The sequence below is a fragment of the Schistocerca piceifrons genome, chromosome 4 (assembly GCF_021461385.2).
Source record: "Schistocerca piceifrons isolate TAMUIC-IGC-003096 chromosome 4, iqSchPice1.1, whole genome shotgun sequence".
NCBI classification, from domain to species: Eukaryota; Metazoa; Arthropoda; class Insecta; order Orthoptera; family Acrididae; genus Schistocerca; species Schistocerca piceifrons.
This window is the reverse complement of record NC_060141.1, coordinates 525,648,780-525,671,391: the sequence shown is the minus strand read 5'-3', so window position 1 is coordinate 525,671,391 and position 22,612 is coordinate 525,648,780. Positions and strand designations below refer to the sequence as shown.

At 39.3% G+C, this 22,612-nt stretch overlaps 1 pseudogene; it reads left to right on the top strand.

The window, feature by feature from the left end:
* The first annotated feature begins 400 nt into the window (after nucleotides 1–400).
* LOC124796889 lies at nucleotides 401–518 on the top strand (annotated as a pseudogene).
* The last annotated feature ends 22,094 nt before the right edge of the window (nucleotides 519–22,612 follow it).

Below are 22,612 nucleotides of genomic sequence, written 5' to 3'. Positions count from 1 at the left end.
GTGAAATAATGGTAGCAAGCAGTGGTCGATTATTTTATGCTGCAAAACCAATTGCTAGCATGACGCCTACCTTCAGTGGATGTAATAGACGACAAAAGAAAGGATAAGTGATCGTCTAGATGTAAAAGAGTAGTATTTATAGCATGTGCATTCACCAGTAAGCACCTACACCCTTCTGCGTCTACTGGCTGCTTATGCATCGTGAATACTTCTGACGTGTGGTGTCTTTAGACGATCACTCACTCGTTCTTTCCTCGGGCCTAGCATGAAAGAGAAAAATAATTAACTACTGACTGGTTGTTATCACTGCATAGTTAGGAGTCTAGATACTGTGACATAGTTCTACTAATCCATTACGGGTAAAATAAATCTATAAATTACTTGAACTATATCACGTAGTGCCAACGGCCTTGCCACAGTGGTAACACCGGTTTCCGTCAGATCATCGAAGTTAAGCGCTGTCGAGCTGGGCTAGCACTTGGATGGGTGACCATCTGGTCTGCCGAGCGCTGTTGGCAACCAGGGTGCACTCGGCCCTTGCGAGGCAAAACTGAGTGGCTACTTGATTGAGAAGTAGCGGCTCCGGTCTCGGAAACTGATATAGGGCCGGGAGAGCGGTGTGCTGACCACATGCCCCTCCGTATCCGCATCCAGTGACGCCTATCAACTGAGGATGACACGGCGGCCGGTCGGTACCATTGGGCCTGCATGGCCTGTTCGGGAGGAGTTTAGTTTAGTGTATCACGTAGTGTTACTTAAACATCGATAGTTGACAGATCCCTTATTATCGATGGTACTATCATAAACTTTCGATGTATCGATTAACTATCAATTGTTTTCGGCAGGTATTTCAAATGAAAAATAGCTTTGTAAGAATTTTTATTGCTTAAAATACAGCAATACAACATACGCAATTTTTTTTATAAAAAGTAGGGCATTTAAATTCTTGTCCTTTAGTCTGTTGTTTAAAATACAATATTAAAAGATACACGTAAGGTGTTTAAATTCTTCTCCTTTAGTCTGTTGCGTTTTTAAGTAATTATTTATCCTGCCATGGAGAATACCCTCTCTGCAGGAACTGAAGTCGCCGGACACCACAAAAATTTAACGGCGGTTATACGTAATAGACTATCAGATTTTGTACAATATTCTAATACACAAGCATGCTTGTCTATTACAGGTTTTTCAAAATATTGACGTAAGACAATTATGGAATCACTGACTGGTGTAACGACATCGGCGTTACGCTGTTGAGTCCGGAGCCGCGCTGCTGCTACGGTCGCAGGTTCGAATCCTGCCTCGGGCATGGGTGTGTGTGATGTCCTTAGGTTAGTTAGGTTTAAGTAGTTCTAAGTTCTAGGGGACTGATGACCACAGCAGTTGAGTGCCATAGTGCTCAGAGCCATTTGAACCATTTGAAGCCGTTACGCTGTTGCTGATTGGGTAATAAAAGTAGATCACGCGATTTCAAACTGTTGGTCGTTTTAGTAGATGTGTTAGCACTGATCATGGATGTTTCTGTTTCGGGTATTATTCTTGTAGTTGATGCGATGATAGCAGCACCTTCTTTCTGAAATACTTGTGCAGCGTTCTCTTCCTCTTGAAATGTCCTGAAACAAGGTTTTTAAACCTGAGATCTAATAATGTCACAAGCATATTAACATTCAATATATCAAATGGTTTCACTCTTTCATTGACTGATATTAAATCATTACTATTAAAAACAGTCTTGATCACGATTTATTTTATAAGGTGACCGGTTTCGACCACTGCTGTGGTCATCTTCAGACCATTGAGTGGAAACCCCTTTCTGTTGGAGAATTTTATAAGGTGACCGGTTTCGACCACTGCTGTGGTCATCTTCAGACCATTGAGTGGAAACCCCTTTCTGTTGGAGAATCTCCAACAGAAAGGGGTTTCCACTCAATGGTCTGAAGATGACCACAGCAGTGGTCGAAACCGGTCACCTTATAAAATAAATCGCGATCAAGACTGTTTTTAATAGTAATTATTTACAAGACATTGATCACTGCTGTTCCCATAATGCATTCAAAAGTAATTCAATGATATTAAATCAGTCAATGAAAGAGTGAAACCATTTAATCAAGGAATCCAGAGCACTTCGTCCTTCATTGGCCGTTAATGTGCTTTACAAGTTCGCATTCGTTTCTTACTTGCCAGTCTGCCATCGCACAAACTCTCAAGTGCATACTTTGGAAGTAACTGTTTTGGGAAAGCACATTATAGAGACATCTACGTTCAAACGTATTGCTTATTTGTAGTAATGTATAAGAAAATATATTAAGCCTGCTTTAACACAATTATTCAATGATTTATTACGGTTGACAGTGTCCGGAAACAGAACACAAATGATCCGATGGCATCAGATTTCTATCGCGAAGAGTTATGAGGGAAAGTGGAGGCGGGGAGGGGTGACAGTGCCAAAAAAATACATTACTAGTTACATGTGCATAGATTCAACATTGTGATGATCTGCAGTTTTTACCACTTTTAATACGGGTGAAACTAATTTTTCGTCTATAAGAAAATGGCAACTCAGTGGCAGTATGTCTTCATTCGCGTTGCTTTTCCACATATCCATTGTAACACTAAAAATATTTCATTTTCGAAGGGCTTTCTCTAATTTATTTTCTATCTCTTCCTATAGTTGTCCTATAGTTTTTTGGTTTTACCTGGTTAATCACATCCGCTGTCTAAAACATAAATAAATTTTTCAAATCTTGGTCAAAAATTCTGTACAGCAGCACGTCGATAGCAATCATTTGTGATTAAAGAGAATCAAGTTCTTTTTTACTTTTGAACTGGCATCGTACAACTGACTTCTGTTAAAATAATTTTTTCTCGAGCTTCTCGATTCTTTTGGCAGCACCTCTTTCACTTGATCTAGCTCACAAGTTGATTCCTCACCTTTCAGTTCTATTACTAATTCGTGGTTTCTTTTTAGTGGTCTCTTAAATTAGTCCTATTCCCTGATCATGTTTACAATCTTTAATACAGGTGGTACACTTTACAAACCGACTATAAACCTCCAATCTGTTGAAAAAATTCCACACAGATGATTGATTTTTAATACTCATTTTCATAACATGACAAAAAACTCTATTTATGCAGCTCGTACATAAGCAAAGTAATCTTGGAAGCGCGGAATTTCCTCAGCCAACGAAAAGTACTGATCGTTTCATGTCGGCACCATTCGGAAGACTCCTTCGCTGCTGTGCTGTTTGTCTCATTGCTGCCATCGACAGCGATTCAACAATTGTGGCACTATAGTTTGCGTGATGGAGAATAAACGTGTTGTGTGGCGTTCAAATAACGAAAAGAGTGACGAAGAAGCCATTGTCAGCGCACTGAGGTCACCGCCCGTGGGAGCTAGCAGCTTTAAAGACAGAATTCTTCCTCGTGACGCGCGGAAAGATATTAATCAGGTTGTAGAATAATGTAAACTAAAAAAATAAAAATAATTTTGAGCTTATCCTCCCACTGCATAAGTTTCAAACAATGGGTTTCAGCTTTGACGGGAAAAAGCTTAAGAAATATCTACAGGATTTGGAGTTTTGCAAAAACATTCCTGGACATTGGCAGTCAACTCTTGGCAAGAAGAGATTAGTTTTGTCTCAAATCCACCGAAACATTCGCATTTCGCCCGAATTACTTATGAATATGCAGTGCAATGCTGTGAAAGCAGATAGCATGTAAATACAGCTGTATATTTTAATGATTATGTCCAGCTACCATACAAATAAGAAAGCTTGACTCTGGACGGTTTGTGCTTTAACTATGTTCAGTTTTGTGGGAGCTGGTGCGCCCTTGAAGGAACAAGCTCCGCTAACCGGCGACAACATGGGGAACCAACATATGAATGATATCTGTGCTTCTGCAACAGCAGAAGTGATGCAGCGGCATTAGAATTGCGTCTGTCTTTTGTGTTTTCGAATCACTTTACACATTAACATGTACAGCCGATAACACTTGTAGGTACAATGAGGACTCAGAGATAGAAGAGAACTGTAGCACATATGTTTAATTAAAAATGGCAATAATTGTATTTATTTTAAAATGCATTATACAGCACAATCAGAAACACTTAACAAATCTTTAATATGACATTTTTTCCTCTACTAACTGTGTTGTATTACACAGCCTTATTTACATTTGTATTCTTTGCTACAAGTAAGTAAACTCACACATTTGTAGATGAAAATCAGTTTAATGCATATTCACGAAACTATGTTATTTGCGTGTGTAGTTTTTACCATTAGCATCTGATCAGTAAGAGATGCGCGGGACGTGAGCTGTCATCATTGGAAGACAAACAAGAAAATTCCCTCTTTCACGACCCCTCCCCCACAGTGACCAATATATTAACAACATAGTTTATAAACAACTTAGACTGGCTAAGGTGCCATCATATTTGTTGTTGTTTAAATACCTCCATACAATCTGCTTTCCCCATGCACTCCAAACACCATGGAGGTAATAGGAACCGACAATTTTTCAGGCGCCAATTGAAAAAGAACTACATTATAAACGATAGGACTATCGATACTTAAACCAGATTATCGATAGTGACTATAGTGCAGATACTATCGATAAATCGATAGTTTATAGATGTTTAAGTAACACTAATATCACTAAGCCAAGAAAACACTCATAGCGACATTGAGAAAAAGAGATAAAAATGTAAAATCTGTTAAGAAACGCCGACGATATAGTCTGCATAAGTGAAAGAGTTCAAAACATAAAAATAAGGAATCTTATTTGACTGAAGACTGTTGTGGAGCAAAACAGAAGTTGCATCATCAGCCCGTAAATAACAGCTTAGTAAATTTCAAAATTATTTATCATGGTGGTGCAATGATAAAAAGGGCATTGGCAGTAAATGCTGTGCTGACCACATTCATGTATGTAATTCTGCAGTCTTTCATGATTGTTGTCACTGGAGGTACAACCATGTAGGTAGTTCCTCTCCTTCATATTCCTCTTCAATTTCTTGCACACTATCGCCGTTATGACCTCTCTGCTGTGATCTGCTTCAGGAACATCTGTTGTTCACGTTTACCCAAACACTGTCAAAGAATAGTGTTGCGTTTACAAGAGAGTTTACAGAAGGAAAGTCCGAAAAGCAGGTGAGATTTGGACGAAGAATGTAACTTCAGTACAGAAGACTGCTATAGGCGCCCCGCTAAGTGGCTTCCCGCGATCAAGCTACTAAATAAGCGGCTACGGTGCAACAACGAGTACAAACAAAACCACCTCTGCAGCACGACAATAATATTTTGATAAACATTTCTCCTATCTTGCTCTGCCTGTTTCGCTCTCTATCCAGTGACGATGGCCAATCAGTAGAAACCGGAAGAATTTTAGTTAGTACCCCCACTTCTTAAGAATAAGCTCGAGAAAACTTAACCTTTACAAGTGAACGTGACGTTGGTGTTCTGCTAGCACATCAAGAGCGCAGCACATTGATCGAAAGGTCACTCGCCTACAATAAATTGAAGAGAAACTTGATGTGGCCTAACAATCTTTAAATTTTTACCTTCAATTTGATGTATGTTTAAGGGATCGCTTTTTTTTATTTTTAAAAAGCAATTAAGTCGATACCTTCCGTTACGTTTGTCATATTTATGAATTGTCTTTGTACCATGAACAGATCTTGGAGAAAAGTTATGAAGCATAAACAGAGCTCACTGTTTCGTCGTATCCGTCCAAATGTTAAGGTCAAGTGTGGCATCAGCGTCCATATCGCACTGGGAGTGGCGGACTCCGTCGTCGTTTTCCCTGACCTAGAGCGCTCATCACCAATGTTGTCCTGCTCCGCTCGCTACACAAGGACGTCGCAGGCGCCTGGGACAAATTGTCACCTGTGACAACTGGTGGTTTACCGTACTACTCAATTTTGGCTGTCCTCTAGAGATCCTGAAACTCGACGCACTCTTTTTCGCGTACGCCTTGTAATTACCCTTGTCCGACATTTCTTGGAAGAGCTGAACGAGTTGGCCAACCTATACGACGTATCCTATATCTGGAAGATGAAAAATGGTCACCAGAACAGTTGCATTGAATATAACGAGTATTTATTACGACAATGGTCAACTTCTCCCAAACCCAATTAAAACCCAACTACATCTTTTCCGTCTTAAGCACTGATAGGAACATCATAAATTCAGTGTAACATGACAAGGCGTACCATTGGATGCTACATCATATCTCAAATGTCATTCTTGGTGGCACTTTCACTTACAAGCGGCATTGCCACAAAACAAAGTTACACGTGGAAACCAGAAGTAACTCCTCCAGGAAGATAATCGGCAGTACATGGGAGCCTGAATCATCAACTTCAAGAGCAAAGGCGTTATGAGTCTGCTACTCCGTGGTAGAATACTCATACCGTATTGGTACAGGGCTGTCCAAGCAAAGAGATCAACAAGATACTAAATGAGACGAGCAGGCTTATTAATGGATGTCTGTTGCGTGCATCATTAGCCAAGTCATGTCATCTGGCAGGTATTTGTCCTTCACGAAGCCGTCGTCAGATTGCACCCAGTGTGGAAAGAATAAGCCTGATCATAATGTGTAGGCCTGCATTACATGATTAGGTGCCAACCGTCCAGAGGTTGAGATTCAGGAAAAGTCTGATGAGAACCAGCAATGTCTTAGAAAGCAATAATAGAATGTGGAAAGCTCCGGTAGGATACGGCAAACAGCCGTCATTGATCTCAAACATCTGAAAATACACCTTCTTGTAACCAAGAGAAATGTACTACATAGCGTTTTCCCAATATCCTAGGCCTTAGAGTTGGAAGATTCACGTGTAACACCAAAAATGGGGATTTACGGTCGTCACTACCAACTCTAACTGCGGAGAAGCGCAAAACACGAATTACTTGATCTGCTGTCAGTTGTTTCCGCGGCCTGCAATAACGAAAATCTGATTCACACAGCTCCAAATTCTCTTGAGACAGCCAGCTTTTAGTCATCCATGGCCTTATCTTTACATTCCACCCACTTATAGGTGGACATGCCTACTTTAAGTTACTTGTTTTATGTTTCTATAGTTTGTGATTAGTATTACTTTATATTGATGTCTTTGTCACTGATAAAACTTTGACAGTGCTCTAAAGATTCTAAAGACAGCTTCTTCACTCAAGACTTGTTATTAGCATCGTCTTACGAGTTACCTGTACACAGATTTGTCTTCTTCTTCTTCTTCATCTGCCAATCTAGAATTAGGCCTAACGGCTTTCTCCAGCGTCACTCTCCCTCGGATTTCCACGATCCTTTTTCTAGTGTGATTGTTTTCCATCGTTTATCGAAGGATTCTCTGAGGTGATTTCCGTAGTACTGTAAGTGGGCTGCTTCTGTGATGGCAGCGCTTTGTAGCGCTTTGCATTGGATCTCCGACTGTGCTTTCTTTGTAAGAGACTCTGTGGCTGGTTGGATTCGTTGTTGGAAGTTAATCGTCAGTAGTGTTGGGCAGTTGGAAGTTAGTCGCCAGCAGTGATGGAAGTACTGTTTGGTAGCTGGAAATGAACAGCCAGCAGTGATGGATGTTAGATGTGAGGAGTTCGCATTGATGGAGGGCAGGGGTCTGAAGTGTTAGTGTAGGCTAACGATCTGTACATTTTCGACTTGGAGATTGAATGTTATTCATGATTATATACCTTTGTACTAGATGTCAATGACGAGTTATATTCGTGTTTGAACTGGATATCACATTATTAAGGTAAAAAATACATTATTTGGTTTGCAACAAAATCTTTCCTTTACTAACCACATGCCTATTAGTAGTTAGTGGCTTTATTAGTTAGAATCTTTTATTTAGCTGGCAGTATTGACGATCGCTGTATTGCAGTAGTTCGCGTAATGAAGATTTTTATGAGGTAAGTCCTTAATAAAATGTATAGGTTATTGTTAAGATTTCTTTTGAGTCAGGCCATTCTTTTGAATTAATTATTTGAAGTCAGGTTGTAATTCTTTTTGAGCAGTCAGATTGCGTTGCGCTAGAATATTGTGGGTCAGTGTTGACATGATAAAAAAAAAGTAAAGAGAAAGTAGGCTCTGTACTTTCAGATTTACTCAGCTGTTTCAGAATCAAATAAGGTAGAAGTTTCATCTTCTCAGTCATTGAGCAATTTAAGTACAGACACACACATTTAAATAAAGAAGTTTCAGTACATTCTCTTTCCAATCCTGCTTTCGTTGGATTACTTTTTCAGTTAATGACTGTACCCCGGTTCTTTCATTAGTTCTTCATTTCTTACTTTGTTTTCTCTTGTGCAGCCTTTTACTGATCCAAGGGATTTCGTTTCTGATCTTTCAAGTTGTCCTGGCTCTTTTGATCTTAATGTCCAACTTCCTGCTCCACTTAATACTGAAGGTATTGCCATGACTTTATAGAATTTCATGTGGGTTTCTTTTCTAACTCCTTAACGTTCTTATCGTTCCACTTTTATGTTGATAGATGTTAAATTTCTTTTTTATGTCTCTCTCTTCTTTAAAAGTTGTCAGATCCTAGATACGGCAAGTGGGACACCTATTGTATTACTATGTTAATTATCTTAGTCCTTATGGAGTATTTTCCTAAAAATGTAATTGTTTTGATATCTTCATATTATAATTTGTTGGCTGGAATATGTTCTTTCAAATTCTGAAGGCGGCAGGAGTAAAATAGAGGGAGCGAAAGGCTATTTACAATTTGTACAGAAACCAGATGGCAGTTATAAGAGTCGAGGGACATGAAAGGGAAGCAATGTTTGGGAAAGGAGTGAGACAGGGTTGTAACCTCTCCCCGATGTTATTCAATCTGTATATTGAGCAAGCAGTGAAGGAAACAAAAGAAAAATTCGGAGTAGGTATTAAAATCCATGGAGAAGAAATAAAAACTTTGAGGTTTGCCGATGACATTGTAATTCTGTCAGAGTCAGTAAAGGACTTGGAAGAGGAGTTGAATGGAATGGATAGTGTCTTGAAAGGAGGGTATAAGATGGACATCAACAAAATCAAAACGAGGATAATGGAATGTAGTCGAATTAAGTCGGGTGATCCTGAGAGTATTAGATTAGGAAATGAGAGACTTAAAGTAGTAAAGGAATTTTGCTATTTGGGGAGCAAAATAACTGATGATGGTCGAAGTAGAGAGGATATAAAATGTAGACTGGCAATGGCAAGGAAAGCGTTTTTGAAGAAGAGAAATTTGTTAACATCGAGTATAAATTTAACTGTCAGGAAGTCATTTCTGAAAGTATTTGTAAGGAGTGTAGCCATGTATGGAAGTGAAACATGGACGATAAATAGTTTGGACAAGAAGAGAATAGAAGCTTTTGAAATGTGGTGCTACAGAATAATGCTGAAGATTAGTTGGGTAGATCACATAACTAATGAGGAAGTATTGAATAGGATTGGGGAGAAGAGAAGTTTGTGGCAGAACTTGACTAGAAGAAGGGATCGGTTGGTAGGACATGTGTTGAGGCATCATAGGATCACCAATTTAGTATTGGAGGGCAGCGTGGAGGGTAAAAATCGTAGAGGGAGACCAAGAGATGAATACACTAAGCAGATTCAGAAGGATGTAGGTTGCAGTAAGTACTGGGAGATGAAGAAGCTTGCACAGGATAGAGTAGCATGGAGAGCTGCAACAAACCAGCCTCAGGACTGAAGACCACCACAACAACAACTTATTATAATTTAGGCTGTTTGTAATTTGTCTTCACTGTCCTGTACGATTACCTGGTCTTCGTTAAAAAGCATCTTATTCAGAAATTCACCTGTCCTAGTTCTTATTCCCTGATGTAGTCTGTCATTCCCTGACCAGGTCGTCGATGTAGACGTTGAACAGTGTCGGCGACACACTACAGCCTTGCATTTTCCACTGGTTTCTCTCTTTCTGGTGCCAGTATGGTGTCGTACAATATCGATATCATACTAGACAGAATCCATCCCGAAGTTGGTCGTAACTGATGTAAGGGCATCGCCAACGCCGGGATGGTAGAGCACACACATTCTGTTACACGCGCACTTACCGCCATCACCGAGCCGGATAAGAAGACGCCGTAGCGAAGCCTGCCCAGAAGCCTCAGGAGCGTTTATAATAGTTTATCTGTTTTGTTAATGTGTGTGCCGACTAAGCTCTGATTAATGGAGTCTCTAAGACTTGCTGTTCCATGTTAGCTAAAGTCACTGTTCTTTTCAGATTATGTGTGCTTATTATTTCTGCTTTCTGTCTAAGCATCCACCTATTCGTCGGCACCCACCTCTGACGGATCCAACAGTAGTTTGTTTTGGCATTTCCTATGGTGTTTTTATGTAAACCTAATTTACTTCTGTCACAATAGATTTGTTGCAGACTTCTGATACGACTTCTTCCAGATCTAGAAGATATAGAATGGTTACCACTACCTCTTTCATAGCCTGCCTTGGGCTCACTTGCAGATACACCTCCATGAACTTAGTATTCATCCTCAAGACAGACTCAACACCGTGTTCGTTTTCCGTATACAAATGTTGATCTATTAATGATACGAGGGGCGTTCAGAAAGTAAGCTCCGATCGGTCGCGAAATGGAAACGACTATGAAAATCCGATAAAGCTTTGCACAGATGTGTTGGGTAGTGTCTCTAGTATAACCCCAGTTAGCATCACGTCGCTCTTCTTATTTCTGAGCTCGCAGTGAGTGCGTAAAGATGTCTAGAAAATAGTGTCTGCCGCCAAGTACGAGGGCCTGGTGAGAAATTTCGCCTGAAGCTATGCAGCTAACATTACATAACTGTCGTGCTGTTTCTTCTTCAAGACAATTCTCAGCCGCATTCGGCAGGGGCAATGACGATGCTCCTGCATCGTTTTCAAATGGAAATGTGAGATTACCCACAATACAGTCCGCAATTGTCTCCGCCTGAGTTTCATCTCTGGTCACATGAGCCGCTGTCTTTGAAGACAACATTTTGACACAGACAACGAGGTGTAGGCCAGCGTGGAGAATTGGCGGAAAGCACTGGCGGCTGCCTTCTATGATGAGGCTATTGAAAAGTTGGTACAACGCTATGACAAAAGTCTAAGTCAGAACGGCGACTACGTAGAGAAGTAGCTGAAAGGTGTAGCTAATTGTTACAAGTAAAACATTTCTGATGTTCACTGTGGTTTCAATTTGGCAATCAATCGGAGCTTACTTTCTGAACAGGCCTCGTATTATGAATGTGATGATGATGATGTTTGGTTTGTGGGGCGCTCAACTGAGCGGTCATCAGCACCCGTAAAAAGTCCCAGTTTTTACGCAGTCCAATTTTTACACAGTCCAATCTAGCCACTGTCACGAATGCTGACAATAAGGATGAAAGGATGAGGACAGCACAAACACACAGTTCCCGGGCAGAGAAAATTCCCAACCCGGCCGAGAATCGAACTCGGGACCTCGTGATCCAGAGGCAGCAACGCTAGCCACTAGACCACGAGCTGTGGACTCATTATGAATATGTATCCAAGTCCGCAGCTCCAATTGGAATTCTGCATTGCACTAAGCGTATATCTGATATAATTGCCATTGTCAAACTACCTGCGAATAATACATAGAGTTATCATCATTTGCTTAAATGGCTCTGAACACTATGGGAATGAACAATTGAGGTCATCAGTCCCCCACATAAAACTAACTAACCTAAGGACATCACACACATCCATGCCCGAGGCAGGATTCGAACCTGCGACCGTAGCGGCAGCGTGATTCCTGACTGAAGCGCCTAGAACCGCTCGGTCACAACGGCCGGCCATCATTTGCTTATTTATTTATTTATTTTTTTATATACGGTATGGCTATATGGTCTGTTATGCAGGGTGTTCGGAAATTCCCATAACAAACTTCTAGGCCCTCACTATGAAGTGCTTCTGTTATGTTTATGTTCATCCGTTATTGTAATTTAAGATTTGAATAAGTGTAAAAACTATACAGAAAATGTTATTCAAATCTTAAATTACGATAACGGATAAACAGAGACGGTTTCAATTCAAATGTTTGAATCAACCACTTCTGCTTGGGGAATTGAAAGGCGTGACGCAGTACAGTCATCGGGTAACAATTCTAAAGGAAACATTACGAAACTTCAGTCATTTCTTCGTAATAACACTTAAATATTACATATTTACATTATTCCAAAACAAAAAAGAGTCCAGCATACTGTACGTACAGAATAGTACACACTCCCAATCCCACACGTCTCCTCAATTTCTAGTGCAGCGGCCACAATTCGTCTCTGTTTATCCGTTATCGTAATTTAAGATTTGCATAACGTTTTCTATATAGTTTTTAATTTATTCAAATCTTAAATTACAATAACGGATGAATAGAAACATAACAAAAGCACTTCATAGTCAAATATAAAATTAGCAACAAAGCTCAAACGGTTAATCAATAACTTCATAGATTATATGTAGCAACTTTGTAATCATATAGCATCATTGGTGCAACTGTCAAATAATCCATCAGAAAGTCGTTACCATATAAATATAAACTAAAATATGTTGGACAGCATCGACTAATGTAAAAAAGGACCAACAAGCTGTCACAAATTCGCCAAAATACAAACATAGCCATGACAGCAATTTAATAACCGACAGTACCCACCGAAGTTAAATGGAAGTCAAGAATAACTATGACCTAAGTACTAATTTACATAAACACACCATGCAGCCATAACGTCATAAAAAGTTCTGTTATATTATTCGCAGATAATTAGACAAGGGAATTTTAAGCCGAAATAGGCCTATTGCAGTAAAGAACTTAAACTAAAGCAGTGGACTTAGATTCATATTTATAAAGTGATTACAAGACTTAAATCACGCTGCAGGCCCAGAAGAACGTAAATTACTGATCGATTAGTCTAGCTAATAACCTCATTGTAGGAATTCTATTTCCTTATTTAATAGCCCTCCAGTTTCCATGCTACATACATCTCCAAATACTCACCACCTTCCTTTCAAAGTATTTTCCACCTGAATAGGTTTCGGGTTCAGGAGCCGAACACCTTCATCTTTGGCGGCATTCAGAATTTTCCAGGTCCTGTTGGGAATATATTTTTTAACTGCTGTGATGCAGAGAACTTCTATGAGTATAACAGAAAGAAAATCCAATGGAAATGCGTGAATTATGTTATTGAAGCTAACTGTCAGAAATACCTGAATGGTAAAATAATTTCGCCAAACGCTTTGGAACTCATGAAATCTGTGAATAAGCCTGCCTTGGGCCCGATGAGCCAGGGGTGGCATTTCAATTGTTACACGTACGAGGTCTCGAGTAGTGACCATCAATGATCAGTTTAAGTTGTTCTGCAACACGGAAATCCTTGAAAGAGTTCGCAAGTGCGTTCACGCGCGTGGGTAAAGAATTCTGATTCAATCGTTTCTGCTCATCTAGTCAGACATACTTGCAGTGATAAATTACATCGATCATTGAGCTGAATCACCTGTGGTTGAAGCCGTAGTTGCTTCGAAATCGGTAGCAAGTAAACAAAAAATAGCAGACACAATTTACTGTAGAAAATGTAGTAAGGGCATAGCCTATTATTCCCCATAACAAAATTTGTAACACCTGACGTCCCCAGTTTCCATAACTGTGGAACAAACAAAATTATTTATTTATCTTCCTTTCAGAAGCGATTGTACCACACATCAGATTGTAAACAAAATTGCCATCAATCGTAGCTTGATGTTGGTCCAGTATGTGAAATATGTTAGACTCAGTGTTTCCAGCTCCGCGTTTTCTAGTGCACAAGTCAACACACGGAACGAGTAATGAAGTCTGTGGAGGACATTATCCCACGAGAATGAAATTCAGCATTGTGGATATGAATTTCTCAACACATTCTACGTGGGCCTGAATCTCAACGTTCAGCAACAATCCGTGGTGCATACCGTCTCACGTCATCATAAAATATGGCCGGCCGCGGGAACTTTAGGGTCACACACTTTAAAAGGCTTACGGATGTTATTCTTTGCTGGAATGAAGCTGGATATGGTGCAGGCAACAGAAATAGCAAGAGGTAACGTGCATCGTTTTAGAACGGACGGTGTCGTCGGTGAACAGTGGATACCCATGTGTATCAGCATTTTCGTATCCAATTTTTGCATCTGGCACTTGCCTGAGGTTGATACGTAAATGTTTTATTGTTATGGATTCATCACAAGCGAGGCATGAATGCCATTGTAGTGTAAATGCCATACGGCATTGTCGGATGGGATATCCCAAGGGGTGGGTTTAGCCGCCTGTCGGAAGGGGTGCTCTTCCTCTGTGCACATTGGCCCCTTTCCATTCGAATGTGTGAGAGAGTTATGGCGCATGTCTATTTGTAGAATGAAGGTGAGCTAAGTGGATGCGTGTATAGTTTAGTGTTATGTCTGTGTCGGATGATGATGATGATGATGATGATGATGATGACAGAAGACACAGTGTTAAGCTAGGTCCGGCATGTACCCTGCTCCTCTTAAAGTGCAACAAGGGGCCCCATTCACTTATGTTCTCCAGCCCAACGACGGATCACCATCAGCAGTTTCACATTCCCTCATTTTATGGAACACAGCAGAGGGGTTTGGATTTTAATCCAGGACAATGGCGCCTATACCGTGTAAGTAGGCTGTTTATGTTTTCTTATTGGCAACGTTACGTAGCGCTCAATATGAAAATCACTGGCTGTGCTGTGTGCAGTCTGTGGCTGCTTTGCATTGTTGTAATACTCGCCATTGTAGTGTTAGGCACCTGGCTGTGAACAGCGCGTAGCGTTGCGCAGTTGGAGGTGAGCCGCCAGCAGTGGTGGATGTGTGGAGAGAGATGGCGGAGTTTTGAAATTTGTCATGAACTGCTATATTTATATATTATGATTTGTGATGATATTAAGGTAAATACATTGTTTGCTCTCTATTAATATCTTTCATTTGCTAACTACCCCTATCAGTAGTTAGTGCCTTACATAGTTTGAATCTTTTATTTAGCTGGCAGTAGTGGCGCTCGCTGTATTGCAGTAGCTTGAGCAGCGAAGATTTTTGTGAGGTAAGTGATTTGTGAAAGGTATAGTTTAATGTTTGTCAGGGCCATTCTTTAGTAGGGAATTTTGAAAGTCAGATTGCGTTGCGCTAAAAAAAAATATTGTGTATCAGTTTAAGGACAGTCGTGTATTATTGTTCAAAGGGGACGTTTCATATGTCGACCCTTAGCCTAGGATACCTCACTGGAATCTTCTGATTTTTTCTTGTAGTTTGTGTATTTAGTGTAGCTTTTGTTTATCGCTAGCGCGTAATTATAGAGAGAATTTCCTTTGTAGTTGCAGTCTTTCATTGTGGTACAGTAAAACAGTTGTAGCATGCATGCAGTTTTACACCAAGTATTTCTCAGCAGCGCGTGCAATTAACTAGATATTTTTTCAGTGTTATGTTAATGTGTTCTCTTATTTTTGCTCTTCAAATTGTGCTTTTCTGTGTTGTCGTGTGAAATATTGTGACAATAATGGCGTGTGAAAAACGTAATACTAGGCTCCAAAGTAAACTGAGAAATGACAGTGAAGATGAAAGCAGTGTGTTAGCGCCGCAGAGTAATGAATTAACAGACATTCAAAGTAGTAATTTGGTAACTGTGCATAGGGAAATGGAGCGGGCGGCAAACAATGGCGTGGACAGTGAAACAATTAGTGAAGAGGGACGCATTATCGAACGATCGGTCGGCAACAGCTCGCCTCAGGAATCCGAAATGACAGGAAACAATCTCGCAAATACTGTAGATTCAGGTTTTGGTTCCTCACCGTTTTCTCAAATAAGTCAAGACACATTTTCTGCTTGTCAAAATGTGAATGTTGCCGGTGCAAATTCACTGCCGAAAAGCACTGAGGAACATGTTCCAGACACCAGTGCATTGTTATTACAATTAATACAGCAAATGGGACAAACACAGCAAAAGCTTCAAAAGTTAGACACAATGGAACAAAATCTTCGAAAGTTAGACACAGTGGAACAAAATCTCAAAAAGTTAGACACAGTGGAACAAAATCTCAAAAAGTTAGACACAGTGGAACAAAATCTTAAAAAGTTAGACTCATTGGAACAAACTCTTGAACAAACACGTGAAGACTTAACTACTGAGTTACATAACATTGAATCGAAATGTCAAAAAGTCTGTAATGACGTAAAAACACAAATTTGTGAGCATTTTCAACCTATTTTTTCGCGGCATGAAAATGCATTACAGAATCACGAAGCAGCCATAAAAGAACTGCAAATTATTGTTCATGAAAATCATGAGACCTTGCAAGCTAAATTTGACTCAGTTGCATCTACCGATTCGGTTACGCAACTTGCAAAAACTCAGGATAACTTAAAGGACACAGTAGATTCGATTTCAACACAAATGGACACTCTGAAACTTGGTTCAGAAAAACACACTGAGGAAATGTGTTCATTATCAGAGAAAGTAGTTCAACTTTCGGATCAGCTAAATAATTTATCTACGAAGGTAGATGATAATCTGAATGACGCAAAACCGGTAGTCTTTAATGACACAGAACAGAGCGAACAAATTAGGAAACTGAAACAAAATCTGAATCAAATTGATACGCAACACCAAAGAGAAATCCGGGAAGTACAAGATCAGCTGACACAGGTAATACAAGAATTACGTATTTCAGAAGACACTCGCGCTCCAACACGGGAAGAGGAACTTAGAAATACGCAAAAGGCACAAAATAATAACACAGGGCATTTCGGTAATTATGAAAGAAATTGGCAAGGTACACCGAATTTTGAGATGGAACCGCCGACACGACGTAACTATGACCGAGATGCTACTCGCAGACACGATGATTTTGACTATAAGCTGTTCATTACTACACGTAAATTCAAAACGTTTAAGAATTCTGCCAACGACATTCATCCACAAGCGTGGCTCCATCAATTCTCTCATTGTTTCCCTCCCAACTGGTCATTGGAGCACAGGTTAGAATTTATGTGTGGCTACTTAGAGAATGAACCAGGTGTAAGAATGCGATCGGTCATTCACGATTGTCACAGTGAAGGAGATTTTTATCATGCCTTCTTCTCAGTGTATTGGTCTCAAGCTACACAAGACCGTGTAAAACATAGCATCATGATGATGAAACACTTTGAACAATCTGAATTTTCCAGTCTTGTCAAATATTTTGAAGACATGTTGCATAAGAATCAATATCTATCAAACCCATACAGCCCCTCAGAACTCATCCGTATTTGCTTACTCAAATTGCCTGAACATTTACGACATATTATTTTAGCAGGACGCTGCAAAGATGACATTGAAGCATTTCAGGGTCTGTTACAAGAACTGGAAATTGACACTGACAATCGGGGAACGCGGAAACAGGAGCACAACAATTACAGGTCACATCTGTCACAATTCCACGATGAAAGAAATAATAACTGGACACGACAAGGCTATTCTCACAACACATATCGTGACCAAAACAGACACCACCCGTATGACAACCGTTGGCAGAGTAGTAATAATTACAGGGAAAGATCACCTCTCCGCAGTAATGACTATCACAGAGACAATCAGAGAAACAGACAATATGGGAACCAAAATAATTATTATCAAGGGGGACAGAATAACTTCAGACGCAACAGTTCAGCGCGCAGTTACGATTCAGGGAGAAATTCTCCACGACTTAACCGACAAGAAAGAAACTACAGAAACTACCGACAAAACGACAGACCTGAATTGCATCAGAACTGGCGAGATTTAAACAGAGCAGGGCCCTCTCGAGGAGGTGAATTTGTAGAAGTTAGGTCTCCTAATCCCAATAACGACGCGCGCCAACAAAGAAGCAGACAATGACTCACACCGCAGGCAGCCGCGTGCGCCGGCTGGCTCAGAGAAAAATAACATTGACGCTAACCTTGAGCAAGATTCCAGTATTCTTTACGGACGAATACCGCATGATAATTGCATTCAAGTTGAAAGTCTGCGTACTAGGAAGAGTAAAGGATTGCACCACACTTCACATGTAAAACCGCTTACTGAGAGATAATCTGCTTTTTAACTTAGTCTTTGGTATAAAACTTTTCACTTCACATTTCTAGTATGCTTTGTCAGACTTAAGAAACTGTTAACATGCAACAATGTTTGAAGTTAGATATCCAGCCAAGAACCAAGAGAAATTATTTAAACAGAAATTACGAATGCATTGTTATTGCGAACAGACGACACAGTGTAATTGTGTGTGTACATTCTTGCTTGTTAGTTGCACGATTAGAACATTTACCAGTACTGCTAATGAGATTTTAATGCAACATTTTGGTTTATTTGAAAATACATTCTGAATTTAAAGTGCTTTCTGAGAGATACCAGATGACACAGAGGTTAGTTTATGTGACAGCTACACGATTTTATCACGACGCTACTAATGAGTGACAATTTACAATGTTGATTTTGCGGTGTTTCTGTTTTATATCTGCACAGTTTTCTGAATTCTTCTATAAAGTAAGACATGTTTTAGTAGTAACTTTTGTGCTATTGCTACAAGGAGACAGCCTTTTACGTAGGACAACAATACGTTACAGCACAGTACTTTCCTCATTACAACAATAAGCGTAATAACTAAGATATCTCTACGCAAAGCATTTCACTTTTGTTTATCATGAGGTAAGTACATTGACTTCTGCAGAACTTAGCTTTCGGAGGACGATAACTACGACACTTCCACAGAGATTATGTTGCAACAAGACGCACATTTAGCGCTACAGGACACGTATTTGAGTGATCAATTTTGTACTAAAAAACATTTATTTTCAAAGATATTTGAAACACAATGATACAAAGTTTTTCCGTGATATATTTCATTCCATTGGTGTAATCTGTAACACCTGAGGGTATAATTACATTAATCCTCAGGGGGGTACACGCCTACTTTGTGTACCATGTGTTTGGCAAGCACAAGGAACCCTAGCTAATATGGTATTTGCTTATACAACTTTACACATCGGTACCATATTTCTCTAACACACAAATTACACAGCTATCTGATCATTTAACTGAGAGAGACAAACATTTATTTTTACTATATCAGTGACACATGTTTACGCAATTACACAGTTGGATAACTTCACACTTATGAAACTGTATTTTGTCTGTACTTTGTAAACTGTTCATATTTTTTCGGAATCACTGTGATACTATGAGAGCTTTGAATGATATATTGGGTATGAGATCATGATTTTTAAAGTACGTTTGAGGTAGATGACACTATTTAAATGAGCAGAGAATTCTTTTTAGGCTTAGAAATTATTGGAGGAAGCTACGACGATTTTGAGATTTGACTGAGGTGTTATGATGTTATTATTACGACAACGATGTGTATTATGTTGTTGAGGAATGTTTATTATGCTACGTATTTCTTATGATGAAATACTGAAGAAGTGTCGACGAATAAGGTAAGGAATAATGAGTAGTGTTTAGGGACTCTGATTTGTGGAAAAGGTTGTTGGAAACCAAGAATCGTACTTTAAGAGTTATGAAATGTGTGTGTATATTCGTGAATGTATTACAATGCAGACGAAAATTTTTTTGGACACTGTTATATCAATAGCATTTTGTTTCTACAGATTTGCAACGCTAATTCTTGACCTGTGAAATATTTCTATGTGAGACGGTAGCAGAAACTGCTGTCGTAAATATTTCCGTACGAAAGTTAAGTGACCACCTGCACGTAATGCGTCGCGGGCACCCAGCTGTGTCAGACGCCTGGAGAACAAGCCATTAGTGTGAGTGCCTCGTCAGAAGCACAGGTAGAAAAAAAAAAAAAAAGAAAGGGAAGGCCATTGTCCGCGCTACTGACATCTCCTTGTTGAAAGCATACTGTGGAGCTCGTAATTTATGATATTTTACTGAAATGCCTAATGAAACGATGAGAAACATTTCACAGCTATTGTCTTGCTAGTTAAGAAAAATGCCATATGGCTTGCTTTATGTATTTATTTACACATTTTGTTTAATATCAAGTTTCTAGCTGCACTGCAGCATTGGTTAAAATAAAATTTAATATATGTACTAATATAGTTATTTTATGCCTACAGATCCAGTCAATAAGAAATTTATGATCTACTTACAAGAAAACGAGGGCACATAAATAGACATTTCCCTTCACAGGAATTGCATAAATAATTTCTTTACGATTTGGTAACTTATCTGCTAGTGTAAGTTCTCGTGATGCATCACTCTAGTGTTAAGATGTGACATAGGTTTTAGACATGGCCATTTTAGTGTAATATTTTTTCTGCTTGAGCTATGTCATGTCTAGGTATAAGTTGCTGCTGTTTGCCAGGCGTAGTGCTACTGAATTTTAATTTGTGTTACTCTGCTAAGCCAGGTTTAATGCTGCTTGCTTTGCAAATTTGAATTTTTTTCGTCATTGATGTTTGTGTTAATTGTTTTGTGCTGCTGCATTGCCTCGTCCCTTAGTTTAGCATCTGAGCTCAGTAGATTTAAGTTAGCTTAAGAGGGGGTAGACTATAGAAGAGAATGAGTTGCGATGAATTGGAAGAAATGCATTGAGAATCTATACGAAAAACGTACAGAAAGCAGGTATAGGTAGGATTTTCTAGGAAATAAATGATGAGGTAAGATAATGGAAAATAAAAATGAGGTAAGAAATGTGTGAACATATAAATACAGAAAGCATGCTTAGATCGAATTTTTTTGGTGGAAACAAAGGATGAAATAAGAGGAAAGATATATGAAGTTTTGGGTTGGACTGCAGTACCAAATGTTACACTGAAAACGAACCCTGTCCTTTCCTATTGGTGTTATCCCACTATATGTTTGTGTACCCTTGTGTATTTGTTTTCTTCCTGTCTCTGTGTAGTTTCATAGAATTTTTTTCTTCTTTTAATATTAAGCTACATTCACTATGATGAGGAATACTGTTATCCTCAAATATAATTGGCATTAATAATATGTTATTTACCTTATAAATATGCTTACACATTATTTATTCTGTTTAATGCTCATGTGTAAAGTTGATGTTTCAAAAGTTATTGTGATCTTTTATGTATGTACTCATGTCATAATTCCACTGATGTATATGTTAGTTCGATTCTTTTGTAAAGCCCCTATTACTACAAATGTTATCTGTATTATTATGTTTTTAATGATGTATTTTGTACCTTTGTTATTGTATTCTTATGTTATAAAATTGTAATTGTCACCAGTTCATGATATTATTAACTTGTAAGTTCCATTTCACTGCACACGTTTCTGTTGGTCATAGTACATGGACAATATGTGAGAAGTAGGGACTGTCAGTGTTTGCAAGCGTATTAATAATTCAGCAAGGGACTGGATAACAGCATTGCTGGTTCTAAGGACAATTCCAGAAACTTTGTGAGTGCACAAGTGGTGGTTTATGGACTTGCTACATTATCCGCAAGACTCTTCAGTGGTGATTGTGCACCTGCACAGTCACAACAGATGGCTGCTGGCCATCTCTTCAAGGACTACAGTGGGTCTACATCTTTGATGATCCATCAATACCATTATTTCTACAAGGACTGCAGTGGGTCTGCACCTCTGGTGGCCCACCAGTATCGTAATCTCTACCAGGACTACGGTGGGTCTGCTCTGTGATGACCTACCTCCAATGTTCTTCAAAACGTCGAATGACTCTGCTGTGGGTTTGCTATATTGTGGCCCATTACCTGTCAGCATGTCAAGAGTCAGCACTGTCTTTCCGTTGGAAGGACAACACTGCTTCTTCAAGACTCCATGGAAATCCACTACTTCCGTGTGCATTTTCTTTTACTGCTCAGACTTTGAGAAAAACACTGAAATTTTACAGTGATGAACAATCTGGACTGTCTTTATGGACTGTGACAAAAATTTTAGCTTTTGACCAGCATTGTATAAATAAGTGTGTGCATTTGATATCTTTGTTATTGTAATTATGAAAAATTTTATCAAATCATTATTGGCCACTGCCCAAAAAAAATTTTGTAAAATTTTTTGTGAGGAGCATGGGGGCTATGTAAGTAGGCTGTTTATGTTTTCTTATTGGCAACGTTACGTAGCGCTCAATATGAAAATCACTGGCTGTGCTGTGTGCAGTCTGTGGCTGCTTTGCATTGTTGTAATACTCGCCATTGTAGTGTTAGGCACCTGGCTGTGAACAGCGCGTAGCGTTGCGCAGTTGGAGGTGAGCCGCCAGCAGTGGTGGATGTGTGGAGAGAGATGGCGGAGTTTTGAAATTTGTCATGAACTGCTATATTTATATATTATGATTTGTGATGATATTAAGGTAAATACATTGTTTGCTCTCTATTAATATCTTTCATTTGCTAACTACCCCTATCAGTAGTTAGTGCCTTCCATAGTTTGAATCTTTTATTTAGCTGGCAGTAGTGGCGCTCGCTGTATTGCAGTAGCTTGAGCAGCGAAGATTTTTGTGAGGTAAGTGATTTGTGAAAGGTATAGTTTAATGTTTGTCAGGGCCATTCTTTAGTAGGGAATTTTGAAAGTCAGATTGCGTTGCGCTAACAAAATATTGTGTGTCAGTTTAAGCACAGTCGTGTATAAATTGTTCAAAGGGGACGTTTCAAC